The following is a 15,302-nucleotide window of genomic DNA, read 5'->3' on the forward strand; positions in this document are numbered from 1 at the left end:
ATATATTATTTGGGGGTTATAAATAATTTTCTAGCAAAAAATACTGATTTAAACTTGTAAACAAAAAGTGACAGAAGAGGTCTTCTAGTGAATGGACTGTCTTTGTGTTTTGGAATTATAGGCAGCAGGTAAAATTTCCTCTCCCAAACCCGGAGACAGGTCGCCACACCCATCGGCGTCAGCGTGATGTAAGAGCCGTGGAAAATGTCATCACCGACTCAGGTCGCATAAGAACCGGTTCTTTACTCCGTGTCATCTGCCGGGAGGGGAAGAGATTTGTAATTACATTGTGACTTTTATTTCATAACTCTGATCACCTGAGTCGGTGATGGCATTTTCCACAGCTCTTACATCACGCTGACGCCGATGGGTGTGGCGACCTGTCTCCGGGTTTAGGGAACACTCCGAATAAAACAAACTTGTAAATAGGAATCAGCAAGAGTTTTCACTTCCCTGAAATTTCAGCAGCCATTAGTCCCGTCTCACCTGTCCCTCCTGGGTGCTCTGAACCTTCATAGTGGATGTCTGGATCAAGAGCGCAGCGGGAGATCAGTGAACAGGTAGTGGGAACCCAGAGGTGCTCAACTCTGAGCACTTCAAGGTTCACAGCTGTTAAACCCTCGCTGCCCTAGTTGGGGAAGAAGCTGATGGACCACAGTCTGTGCTCAGCTGGCTTCAACAGAAGGCAGGGGTGACATTAGGGGTAGGGTGACCACATTTCCAAACTACCATTCAGGGACACCCTCCCTTCCCAAAAATCAGCTTGTGCTATAACGAATCACAGCACAGTGATTGGACGCAAGAGGCGGGATTTATGATTTCTCCAATCACAAGCAGGGGGGCGGGATTGTGCTCCTCCAGGCATTCCCGGCCAGGACAAGTACTGTCAGAGAGTAAAGCGGTGATGTGGCGGCCTTTTTTGGGGCCATCAGATTGGTCCGGGGGGGCTGTGTCAGTTTCAAAATGCAGGACTGTCCCGGGCAATCCGGGACATGTGGTCACCCTAATTAGGGGTCTGTCGCCTGCACTACACTATCACATATGGGACCTCTTAGCGGCTTAGCCCCTTTGTGATAGTAACAAAGATAATGTAAAAAGTAAAAAAAATAAAAAATGAAAGTTTAACCACTTGTCTACTGGGCACTTATACCCCCTTCCTGCCCTCTTTCTTTCTCCATCCCTCTTTCTTTCTCCCACCCTATCACTCTTTCTTTCTCTGTCCTTCTTTCTTTCTTTCTTTCTCCCACCCTATCACTCTTTCTTTCTCCGTCCTTCTTTCTTTCTTTCTTTCTCCCTCCCCATCACTCTTTCGTTCTCTCTTTCTTTCTTTATTTCTTTCCACCTTTCTTTCTTTTTCCCTCGCTCACTCCCTCCATCCACCCCTCTTTCTTTCTCCATCCTTCTTTCTTTCTCCTTCCCCATCCTTCTTTCTCTCTTTCTTTCTTTCTTTACATCTTTCTCTCTTTTTTTCTCTCTCCATCTTCCTTTCTTTCTCCCTCCCTCCATCCCTCTTTCTTTCTTTCTCTCTATCTCTCTTTCTTTCTTTCTTTCTTTCTTTCTTTCTTTCTTTCTTTCTTTCTTTCTTTCTTTCTCTTTCCCTCATTCTCTTTCTTTCTCCACCCCTCTTTCATTCTTTCTTTCTCCACCCCTCTTTCATTCTTTCTTTCTCCATCCTTCTTTCTTTCTGCCTCCTGTTACGGAAATATTATTACCTCACTTAAATAATTAAAATAAGTGATTAATATTAAAATTAAAACATAGAATAGCGGTGCAAAAAAGAGAAAATTGTTACATTTATTGATACAGAAAAGTATTAATCTGATATTGGTAACAGTAACATAAATGATACCACCTTTAACACAAAGATGTTACCGATGATACCCAATAATACAAATAGGAATATTGCTTTAATGGACACATCAGTATATCAGGACAAGTCGTAGGAAAGGAAAAGTTACAGAGATGAAGAAAATTAATGATTAGAAATGACCAAATATCCCTAGGTGATGTTACAGGTATAGTGTTGCCAGGTTACAAGGATAACTAAGACCTAACTCAGATATGGTTACAATGGACATCCACAGGCTCCTGTTATACTCTTAGGCAAAATCTTAAAGCGGAGGTTCACCCAAAAATCCACTTTTTGACATTAGCTGTAGCATACTGCTAACATCTGCAGTATGCTGTTTTTTTTTTTTTTTTTTTACTTGTACTTATCGTTATATGAGCCCTTGTTTTCCGGCTCCGAGCGGGGAATCCTGCGGGGGAATGGGCGTTTCTAAGCAAAGAGGAGTTGATTGACGGCTGCTAAGGCGCGTCTTGGCCTCTGTTTAATCTTCAACTGCCATGATGCTGCACATGTGATCAGTTATGACACCAGCCATTGGATGGTTTGACAGTTTGGTTGAGAGCACAACCAATGTGACAGTTAGCATTCCCGGCATGCCAGGAATGTAACTGCTTTTTCAAACTGTTAAATTGATGGGTTTAATTCCGCTTTAAGGATGCTGGAAAGTTCATTTTGAGGGTGAACCTCCGCTTTAAGATAGAAGGAAAGTAAAGAGAGAGTTAGGCCCCTTTCAGACTGGGGTGGGAGCCGCGGTGGCGGTATAACGCCGCTAAAAATAGCGGCGCTATACCGCTGGGATTGCCGCGGGAATCAGCCGCTAGCGGTGCGGTATTAACCCCCGCTAGAGGCCGATAAAGGGTTAATACTGCCCGCAATGCGCCTCTATAGAGGCGCATTCCGGCGGTATTGCCGCGGTTTCCCATTGTTTTCGATGGGAAGGAGCGGTGAAGGAGCGGTATACATGCCGCTCCTTTCACTGCTCCAAAGATGCTGCTGACAGGAGATTTTTTTGTCTCCCGCCAGCGCATCGCCTCAGTGTGAAAGCCCCTCGGGCTTTCACATTGAGTCTGCAGTGAAGGAGTTTTTCAGGCGGGATAGCAGCGCTATTTTTAGCGCTGTACCGCCTGAAAAACTCCTCAATGTGAAAGGGGCCTTAGAGAAAAAGGAATACATTACAGAGAGATCCTACGTCACCATGTCTCGTTCAGATCAGATCCTCAGGCCAATGGGGTGAGCTATAGGGCTGCATTCTGATATATACACACCTTTGTAAAACCCCACCCCTCCTCAACTCCCCCTTCCATATGGTAAGACTTCAAAGGATGGGGCTTGCACATAAGCTAGATGGGGTGAGGGGCTCAGTTACGCCAGGACACAGCTACCATTTTAGCATCAAGTTCTTCCTGTTCCTTTGTCACCTCCCACCTCCTTTGAAGTAACATCAATATACCAACAAATGGTCAGATAAGAGGCTTATGTCAGATGAAATTCCATAGCTGGGTATTCTGTTGATTCTAAACATGTTCTGACACTATAGAGTCATTGAAAGATACATTTAAAGTGGAGGTTCACCCAAATAACATCTATATAAGACCAAATTCGTTATACTTCTAACATGTACAGTAGGCACTTTTTTTTTTTTTAGGCTGTACATACCTTATTATCGCTATTTTCAATCCGGCTTCCGGGTACTCACTCCCGCGGGAGTAGGCGTTTCTATGCTGAGCCGCAATGTAATCTGGGAGTTCGCCCAGATGATTGATGTCCTTCAGAAAAAGTTCCCCCCGACGGATAATGCCACCCCCCGTATTGCGTAGGCGCGTCACGAGAGTCAAGGAGTTTCCTAAAGTAGCAGAACATGTAGAGCCGCGAGTTAGCTCTATACAGCGCCTGCGCACCAACTAGGAGCCGCGTAGAGCTGACTGCGCAGGCGCCGTATAGAGCTAACTCGTGGCTCTACATGTTCGGCTACTTTCGGAAACTCCGTGACTCTCGTGACCCACCTACGCAATACGGGGGTTGGCCTTATCCGCTGGGGGGAAATTTTTCTGAAGGACATCAATCATCTGGGCGAACTCCCAGATTACATTGCGGCTCAGCATAGAAGCGCCTACTCCCGCGGGAGTGAGTACCCGGAAGCCGGATTGAAAATAGCGATAAGGTATGTACAGCCTAAAAAAAAAAAGTGCCTTCTGTACATGTTAGAAGTATAAAGAATTTGGTCTTATATAGATGTTATTTGGGTGAACTTCCGCTTTAAGTCACATTAATAATAAAGTCTTGTAAAAACATACACATCTTCTTGTTATAAATATGGATTTGAAAAATCTCTACCACAGTCCCCCCTGAAGTTCATTCTTGAACTTATGTCCTCCCTCAATGATTTTGTACCCACCCACAACAGCCCAGAAGCCCTGACCCTTCCCCACCACCATGGCAGCCTCCTCTTCCTTTCTTGAACACGCCGGAACCCATCATGGTAGATTTGAGACAGTCCTGGTGCCTTTGAGACTTCACATCCGACCCATGAGAGTCTGTACTGTAATGTTTCATCACCCCTCTGCATTGGAGGAGAGGAACTCCAACATTGATGGCGGGATCCTGGCATATCTGGTCCTGTAACTTGGGAATATGATGTTCAGGAGAGTCTTATTTGTGGCACATGTGTCTCAAGAAATGACTTGGTTATCGTTTCTTCTTCAGGATAATGTAACTAGGACATCAGTCATATCATTTTGTTTTTTTAAGATGCATGAGCATTCCTGCTCGCCAGTACCATATTTTACACCAAGTGAAACCAAAGTATCCCTGGACATCCAGGTTTTTACTTCCCAAATGTAATTCTACCTCCCCTAGTCTACCTACTGCTGTATAGTCGTAAATGCCACCCCACTGCTTCTGTCTGACATTCCTCCAATAACTGTACACTGACGTTCTTTTTTTTATATTCATGCCCGCCCAACCACCACCTGAAGGAGCAACGATAACCAAGTCATTTCTTGAGACAAATGTGCCACGAATAAGACTCTCCTGAACTTTCCTTCGCCATGCAGAAAAGTGCTGTCTCGTGGTCCGATCCAATCGTTACAATCAGTACATCATATTCCCAAGTTACAGGACTAGATATGCCAGGATCCCGACATCAATGTTGGAATTCCACTCTTCCAAAGCAGAGGGGCGATGAAACATTGCAGTACAGATACTCATGGTTTGGATGTGAAGTCTCAAAGGCACTAGGATTTCTTTGCTGTCTTAAGTCTACCTTGATGGGTTCCGGCGTGTTCAAGAAAGGAAGAGGAGGCCACAGTGGTGGTGGGGAAGGGTCGGGGCTTCCAGGCTGTTGTGGGGGGGGGGGGTACAAAATCATTGAGGGAGGATATAAGTTCAAGAATGAACTTCAGGGGGGACTGTGGTGGAGATGTTTGAAATCCATATTTATAACAAGAAGCTTCAAGGGAACTCTCTAATTGAAGGTCTCTCTTTGCTCTGAAAATACCATGCCCCAGTGGACACGTGTATTTATATTTATATTAGGGCTGTGGAAATTAACTTTTAATTAATCGATTAATCTTTAATTTTTTTGATCGATCAAAATTATTTTGATTTGTACTCGCCCCTCCGCTGGCTTCAGGGAGTTCCGTCGGAGATCCGGTGACGTCACAGCCACCGGCGGCGCATGCCGTGTCCATCTGAAGGGCTCCTTTGCTGTGCCTTCATATCTGCATGCCAGCGGGACCTTACTATCTGCCACATGCAAGGGCTGTTACACTTCCCTCCATCAACCTGGGATTCTACAACCATCCACTGGGAGTTGTGATAGTTCCCTTCACGGGACATCTACATGCCGACGGACTGATGTTAACTTCTCCTCATCTGGATTCAGCAGTGGCATCGTTGTACACATTTTTATACCAGTATCATACTTAGCTACATGTTTTTATGACTGCTTTTGTTACCGTTTGGTATTACTCGCACCATTTTTACAGTTTATGTAGCTACATCGATTTTATCTCCAGTGCAATATTTATTTTGTTACCTACTTGAAGACAATAAAAGTTTTAATGCTATTCCCATCGAGCGCTGCCTGTGTGTGTTTTTTGTATCCTGCTATCCATTTTTCCAGTGGTTGGTAGCTGCACTGGGAATCAGCCTGCAAGGAGATCAGCTAAAAGTAGTTGGATCTGTATGTGCATTATAATGAATCGAAATTAGTAGATTAATCGATTTAAAAAAAAACGATTAATCGAACAGAAAATTTTTGATCAGTAACAGCCCTAATTTATATATACGTGTGTCTGTGTACAGTGTATATATGCATGTATATGTTTCTACAAGACTTTATTATGTATGTGACTTAAGCTTTCAATGCTTTTATGTTATAGCAATATTCCTATGTGTATCAGCGGTATCACCTTTGTTTTAAAGATGATATCATTTATGTTATGGTTACTAATATCGGATTAATACAAGTTTCTTTTCTGTGTAAATAAATGTAATTCTTTTCTTTGTCGCACCACTATTCTTTGGTTTAATTTTTATATAGACAAAAGGTTTTAATCACTTATTTTAAATATTTAAGTGAGGTATAAATATTTCCATAACACTCCCCATTCTTCTTTCTCTCTTTCTTTCTTTCTTTTTTTCTTTCTTTCTTTCTTTCTTTCTTTCTTTCTTTCTTTATATCTCTCTTTCATTCTCTCTCTCCATCTTTCTTTCTTCCTCCCTCCCTCCATCCCTCTTTCTTTCTCCACCCCTCTTTCATTCATTCTTTCTTTATTTCTTTTTTTACTTCTTTTTTTCTCCGACCCCATCACTCTTTTGTTCTTTCTTTCTTTCTTTCTTTCTTTCTTTCTTTCTTTCTTTCTTTCTTTCTTTCATTCTTTCCTCCTCACTCCATCCCTTTTTCTTTCTCCATCCCTCTTTCTTTCTTCATCCCTCTTTCTTTCTTTCTCCATCCTTCTTTCTTTCTTTCTTTCTCCCTCCCCATCACTCTTTATTTATTTATTTCTCTCAGTATAGACTGTGTTTTGTGTTTTGGGATTACTGACAGCAGGTAAAATTTCCTCTTCCAGGAGTTTATTGTCAGGTCAGATCCAGGTTTATAGCGCCTCCCGAGGACTGGCCTGACCTGTCTCAGAACTCGCACGTGATAAATATGGAAACACGCGGATTCATGCTGTCATGATATCGGCATATAAACCGGTTCTTTTCTCCATCTGTGTCATCTGCCGGGAGGAAGGGGAAGAAATTTGTAAATGCTAGTCAAGAAAACAGAGCAAAAAAAGTTAATATTTTTTTTTTCTCAAACAAATTTTATCTTTGCAGCTCAATGAGTGAAATTGAGATCCTTCACTTTTTGCAGAAAAGTAAAATTTTCTTAAATAACGCCACTCACCACTAGACATGTGCACACTGAAATATTTTGTTTCGTAATTTCGTTTTCGTCCGAAAAATACATTTATTTAGTCACTCCCGAAATTCGTTTTTATTTATTTTGTTTTTCGTTAAAAAAATGCATTCGTCCGAAAATCCAATCAAATCTGTCATTGAAGGCTATGGTGTCTGTCGAATGTTCTAAGAAAAAAAAAAAAAGATTTGACAGAATCTTAAAAAAAAACAAAAAAAAAAAACGACTCTTCATGTCTCTCTATGTCGAATCTTCATGTCTCTCTATGTCGAATCTTCATGTCTCTCTATGTCGAATCTTTTCTCTCTATGTCGACTCTTCTTCATGTCTCTATAATGTCGAATCTTTTCTCTCTATGTCAAATCTTCATGTCTCTCTATGTCGACTCTTCATGTCTCTCTATGTCGACTCTTCATGTCTCCCTATGTCGAATCTTCATGTCTCTCTATGTCGAATCTTTTCTCTCTATGTCGACTCTTCTTCATGTCTCTATAATGTCAAATCTTTTCTCTCTATGTCGACTCTTCATCTCTCTCTATGTTGACTCTTCATGTCTCTCTATGTCGACTCTTCATGTCTCTCTATGTCGACTCTTCATGTCACTCTATGTCGACTCTTCATGTCTCTCTATGTCGAATCTTCATGTCTCTCTATGTCGAATCTTCATGTCTCTCTATGTCGACTCTTCATGTCTCTCTATGTCGACTCTTCATGTCTCTCTATGTCGAATCTTCATGTCTCTCTATGTCGACTCTTCATGTCTCTCTATGTCGAATCTTCATGTCTCTCTATGTCGAATCTTCATGTCTCTCTATGTCGACTCTTCATGTCTCTCTATGTCGACTCTTCATGTCTCTCTATGTCGACTCTTCATGTCTCTCTATGTCGAATCTTCATGTCTCTCTATGTCGAATCTTCATGTCTCTCTATGTCGAATCTTTTCTCTCTATGTCGAATCTTCATGTCGAATCTTCATGTCGAATCTTTTCTCTCTATGTCGAATCTTTTCTCTTTATGTAGAATAATATTGGACTAATAGAGTTAAGGTTAGGCACATTCGACCGCAACGAAAATAAAGCATTTTGTTTATGTCGGATCTTTCAGTTTTCATCCTCTGTGCCTTCGTTATCGTTTGTTAAAACGATAACGAAAATACCTGAAATTCGGATGAAAATGCATTTGGACGAAAACGAATGCACATGTCTACTCACCGCTACTTGTGATTGGTTGAGAGGCTAACTTGCTTGTCCATTTACACTTGAGCTCAGTATCTTTGGTCATTTTTTTTTTTTTGGGGGGGGGGGGGGTTTGGACACAATTCAGACTTGAGCAATTTGTATTTGTTATCTAATTGTATTTGTATCTTACAGAAATCTTGTTACTAGGCAGGAAAATGTGTGAAAAAATTGCTCCATAACACGGATTTGGTCCTGGTTGCTAAGGGATACAGCCAGAACGCAGATCTCTCGCTACCGGAGGACCCCTCTCCTGCACCAGGTATCACGATTTGCGACCAGCTGCATGTAACTTGTTCTATCACTTGATTACCCATAGCAACTGCATTATGCCTCCTGCTTGACTTGTTGAGTAGACCTGCTGTAGTGCTGCTTCGTACCCTGGGTGTGCTTTACTGACCCTAGTTCTTTTGACACGCCAGAGCCCACATGCGCCTTCGGACCAGGCTCAGAACAATTGATTCAACTTTACTCAAATGTTTTTTAACATGACGGTCAATAATGTACATTAGCATTAGAAGATACCTATTTATCTATGGAAAGTGAGGTTCACTGGGCTGTAGAGGTCCACGGAAAGCTCATCCAGCACTACTTCTGGTATAGAGTAAGAGCCTCTGGGTAAGATATGTAAATACTAAAATATGAGGTACCATCATCCTGGGAATAAAAAAAATTGTTGGTCTAAGGTCCCCGAACCAAAGAACCAAGGGGGGAAGAATGGGCCAATTAGGACTATCACGGTACTGGTGCATGCACCAGTACCGTGATAGTCCTAATTGGCCCATTCTTCCCCCTTGGTTCTTTGGTTCGGGGACATTAGACCCAAAATTCACTACTTCTGGTATACCTAATGCCTCGTACACACTGCTGGATTTTCAGAGAAAAAAAGTCAGACGGGCTTTTTTCTCGAAAAGTCCGGCGGTGTGTATGTGTAGCCTCCATCATTTTTTTTTTTTTCGAAAGTCTGACGGACCTTTAGATAGAGAACCTGTTCTCTTTCTTTCCGTCTGACTTACGGCGGACCTTTGCACGGTCAAAAGTTCGACTGTGTGTACAAGGCATAAATCATGAGTTTCAATAAACAGTCATTCCTTTGGTTCTATCCCCACATCTTATCTGTGTACGATGCTTGGGGTAAAAAGGGCTGGTATTAGCTCTCAGTCTGCTCGGAATGGATTTGAGGGCAGGAGGCACTGTTTGGCGGAAGGAAGCACCCAAGCAAAAAAAATCCTAAATGCATACAGACTTAAAGGTGGGTATTACTTGGTACAGCGTTCAGCCTTGTTTATCTGTTGCCTACCATAGACTTTGACAGGTTGCAGGCAGCGAGGCTCAATACTGCACCTGTCCCTCCCAGGCACACTAAAACACCGTTAAGGATGCACAATAGCTAGACGACCCCATGTGCAAGGGAGCTTACAGTGTAAACAGTGGCGGCTGGTGCCCAACATTTTTTTTGGGGGGGGGGGGGGGCGCAAACAAACTGAAATGAAAACATATCAATTGCAGCCACTGTGCCCATCAAACGCAGCTACTGTGCCCATCAATTGCCGACACTGTGCCATCAAACGCAGCCACTGTGCCCATCAATTGCCAACACTGTGCCATCAAACGCAGCCACTGTGCCCATCAAAAGCAGCCACTGTGCCCATCAAATGCAGCCACTGTGCCCATCAAACACAGCCACTGTACCCATAAATTGCCGCTACTGTGCCCATCAAACGCAGCCACTGTGCCCATCAATTGCAGCCACTGTGCCATCAAACGCAGCTACTGCACCCATCAATTGCCGCCACTGTGCCATCAAACGCAGTCACTGTGCCCATCAAACGCAGCCACTGTGCCATCAAATGCAGCCACTGTGCCATGAAACGCAGCCACTGTGCCATGAAACGCAGCCACTGTGCCATGAAACGCAGCCACTGTGCCCATCAATTGCCGCCACTGTGCCCATCAATTGCCGCTACTGTGCCCATCAATTGCCGCTACTGTGCCCCATCAAATGCTGCCAGTGTGCATCGCCCGGCACCTGCCTGTCTTGCAGCGGGTCAGCAGCGGTGTCCTGCATGCTCCTCAATGTCTTCTTCCGTCCTCTCTATCAGGTGTCCAATCACAGCGCCTGACGTTTCAGCCAATCAGATGACAGGTAACAGACCCGAGCACCTGATTGGCTGAGAGGCGGTTCAGTGTTAGCAAAGCAAATTCCTTTGCTTTGCTAACATACAGCTGAGTGAACAGCAAGCGCCCAGCATGGCGCCCGCTGTTCACCTTTTTGAGCACTTATTAGAGCCAAACACCCCCGCCGCTGTAATTCAGGTGCCCGGAGCCTGAAAAGGGGCTGTAAATATGAATAGGGGGTGTCAGCGGCGATAATGGATAGATCCATGCAATGCATGAATCCATCTATGGTGATAGAGCGGTGCCAGGAGAGAGGGGGCGGCGCCCACGCGCCCCTTATGGACGCACCGCCGCTGAGTGTGAATATAGTAACAACCTGGCTACATTACTTCTGAACTTTGCTATTATCATCAGTTCCGGGTTTAGTTCTACTGAATCTATTGTTGTTTCTCTGTATGTATTTCGTAATAAGTGGATCAGGCCCGTCGTATCAGTGGCGCGTCCCTGGATGTTACATGGCATCCTCCCGTGCCAGTTCCAGGTACCGCAGTGTTGTAGGCTCGTTTTTGTTATGCTTTTTTCTTCTTCTTTCTTTTTTTACCCACCTGAAATCACACAACAATAACACTCAGGCTAAACCTCCACATGGAGAGACGTGATAATAGGAGTAAATAATATCTGCTGTAACCCAATCTGCCCGGCTTTCTGTTTTTTTTTCCTTCTGTTTGTTTTTCCAGCGCATTTTCTAATGAACTTCAGATCCATGCGTCACCCTCGCAGGCCTCAAGGACGTTGAAAGGAGTTTGATGACCGGAGAAAACACAACAGCTAAAACCTCTCATGTTCTGCAAATTAAAGAAACAAACTTGGCATGCCAGGCGAGTCGACCGTGACTTTCCTTAAAGGATCAGTCCACCCAGAAGTGATATAGAAGTTGTAGATGAGTCCACTGAAACCCGCTAGTTTCTTATATTTCTTGGCTCTGTTATTACCTACCTTATGTTTCCACTCTTGCATTCTACCATCGCAGTAGGTGAAAGCTGGGAAGACAGAGCATTGATGGTTGAAACTGAAACCCTTCATAATGGGCACAGCAGGTGTACAAACCCAGGACCTCAGCTCAGGGGTGGTGGGAACCCCTCATAATGGACACAGCAGGTGTACAGACCTGGGAACTCAGCTCAGGGATGGTGGCAACCCTTCATTATAGGCACAGCAGGTGTACAGACCTGAGAACCCAGCTCAGGGATGGTGGAAACCCTTCATAATAGGCACAACAGGTGTACAGACCCAGAACCTCAGCTCAGGAATGGTGGCAACCCTTCATTATAGGCACAGCAGGTGTACAGACCCAGAACCTCAGCTCAGGAATGGTGGCAACCCTTCATTATAGGCACAGCAGGTGTACAGACCTGAGAACTCAGCTCAGGGATGGTGGCAACCCTTCATTATAGGCACAGCAGGTGTACAGACCTGAGAACCCAGCTCAGGGATGGTGGAAACCCTTCATAATGGGCACAACAGGTGTACAGACCTGGGAACTCAGCACAGGGATGGTGGGAACCCCTCATAATGGGTACAACAGGTGTAAAAACCCCAGAACTCAACACAAAGATGGTGGCAACCCCTCATAATGGACACATCAGATATACAAACCCGGGAAAACAGGGCAGGGATGGTGGCAATCCCTCATAATGGACATATCAGATATACAGACCCAGGAACTCAGCACAGAGAAGATGGGAACGCCTCATAATGCGCACAGCAGGTGTGCAAACCCAGGAAGACAGGACAGGGATGGTGGAAAATCTTCACAATGGGCACAGCAGGTGTACAGGCCCAGGGACTCAGCACAGGGAAAATGGGAACACCTTATAATGGGCACAGCAGGTGTACATACCTGGGAACTCAGCTCAGGGATGGTGGGAACCCCTCATAATGGGCACAGCAGGTGTACAGACCCAGGAACTCAGCACAGGGATGGTGGAAACCCTTCATAATGGTCACAGCAGGTGTACAGACCCAGGAACTCAGCACAGGGATGGTGGAAACCCTTCATAATGGGCACAGCAGGTGTACAGACCCAGGAACTCAGCACAGGGATGGTGGAAAATCTTCATAATGGGCACAGCAGGTGTACAGACCCTGGAACTCAGCACAGGGATGGTGGGAACCCCTCATAATGGGTATGACAGGTGTAAAAACCCAAGAACTCAACACAGAGAAGCAATCCCTCATAATGGGCACAGCAGGTATACAGACCCAGAGCCTCAGCTGGTGGAAACCCCTCATAATAGACACAGCAGGTGTACAGACCCGGGAACTCAGCTCAGGGATGGTGGGAACCCCTCATAATAGACACAGCAGGTGTACAAACCCAGGAACTCAGCACAGGGATGGTGGGAACCCCTCATAATAGACACAGCAGGTGTACAGACCTGGGAACTCAGCACAGGGATGGTGGGAACCCCTCATAATGGGTACGAAAGGTGTAAAAACCCAAGAACTCAACACAGATATGGTGGCAACCCCTCACAATGGACACATCAGATATACAGATTCGGGAACACAGGGCAGGGATGGTGGAAACTCTTCATAATGGGCACAGCAGGTGTACAGACCCAGGAACTCAGCTCAGGGATGGTAGCAACCCCTCATAATGGACATATCAGATATACAGACCCAGGAACTCAGCACAGGGATGATGGAAAATCTTCATAATGGGCACAGCAGGTGTACAGACCCATGAACTCAATGCAGGGATGGTGGGAACCCCTCATAATGGATACACAAGGTGTGTAGAACCTTGACCTCAGGGGTTAACCTCATAATGGACACAGTGCAGGCCTAATAACTCAATGCAGGGATGGTTGGGGCCTCTGATATTGGACACAGCAGTTGTGGGGGTTATAGCCAGGAACCCTGTGCAGGAATAATACCAATCGAGTCTCCCAGAGACAGTTGAAAGTGTAGATAGATCACAGAAAGATCAGTTTGGAGGAGTGGAGTGACTCTTTAATTTCTCTAACCAGGTGTGAAATGTTATTAATTCATCCAGCGTGCCCCGGGTGGCATGCAGTGTAAAGGTTGCTTGTGACCTAATGCTGGATATACACACAGGTAGTGACATCTAGTGGGACCTCAAAAAAATGATTTAATACTCTGTCCTGTAATATAATGATGTATGAAAGGCACACTCCAGTGAAAAGTGAAGTAGGAGCCTTTGAGATGCAATCAGGAGGGAGGAGAGGCGGGAAGATTTTTGTATTTCAGATATTTCTATAATTTAGCAGGCCTCCAAACTCCATTGTGTGGGGAAATCTGCTGATCTGAGAACCCCTTTCGCTCACCTGTTTGGAATGCAGGAGAGGAATTCTCAGACACGCCCCTTGCAGGCTTCACTGGGATGCATTAAAACGGACAAAAAAAAAAAAGGGGGGAGCTGCGGTGGCTCAACGCGATTGGCACTGCGCTGACAAGCCATTCACCTCTGCAGCTAGAGGTTCGGATCCCGGTCTCAGCTACAGGTGAATTGAGTTTGGTGGTCTCAGCCCGGCTCCCGGTGGGTGTGCTATGCGAGGTAAGCTTGCGCTTAGTACGCCCACCCCCCTCCCGCAAAAACCCCCACACTTACACGCACTCGAAATTGGGTTAACATGCATGCACTTTGACCACGCGGTCTCTAAAAAGAGAGGTGAAGGACTGACGGGGCTGGTTGAGCGGGCTAGATCCTCTCACTCCCTTATAGGGAGTCCCTCTGCCCTGTTGGGCTTCAAAGCGGAGAAGGTAGGGCGGGCTGTGTGGGAGGACCCCCTCACACACCCGCCATTGCCACACGGGGCATGGAGAAAGGTGGCAGATTGTCTCTGGGGGAGGCCTGCCTACTCCCAACTCCTGCAGTCCGGCTCCTCTCTCGAGTACACGCACAAAATACACTTTAAAAAAAAACAAAAAAAAAACGGATCTACTAAACTGTTATAGATGAGAAAATAGTGGATCGAAGTGGAGAGCATCATTCTCTTGCTGGCCAAATATTTCATATACTATACTAACTGTACTGCTGTGATGTTGATGGACTCTCTGGGAGAAGAGGGGGTTTGAACCCCCCTGACCCCCCTTTGTCTACTCCCCTGCTACTGGATATAACTAACTGGTTGAAAAAAATGAGGAGATTGTTAATAGGACCACAAGCAGAAAGAACATGGATTGTGCACATCCTGCTAAGGGGGCCCATTCTCCACCCTAGAGGACCTCCGGTCTCTCAGAAAAATCCAAATGTGATCCTACTTTACATCTGTAAAGGGTAATTCTCACTAACTGGGACACTATTTATATATATTGTGGGAAATGTGGATAAAGGACGGGGGATAGGGTGACCACATTTCCAAACTACCATTCAGGGACACCCTCCCTTCCCAAAAATCAGCTTGTGCTGTAACGAATCACAGCACAGTGATTGCTTTAAATTTAACCGATGGATTCCTAACCGATAGGTCAAAACCGATCGTTAGTAGGCACAACCATCGGTTAAAAATCCACGCATGCTCAGAATCAAGTCGACGCATGCTTGGAAGCATTGAACTTCGTTTTTTTCAGCACGTCGTTGTGTTTTACGTCACCGCGTTCTGAAACGATCGTTTTTTTAACCGATGGTGTGTAGGCGTGACGGACCATCAGTCAGCTTCATCGGTTA

Source organism: Rana temporaria, chromosome 4, assembly GCF_905171775.1.
Source record: "Rana temporaria chromosome 4, aRanTem1.1, whole genome shotgun sequence".
NCBI lineage: Eukaryota > Metazoa > Chordata > Amphibia > Anura > Ranidae > Rana > Rana temporaria.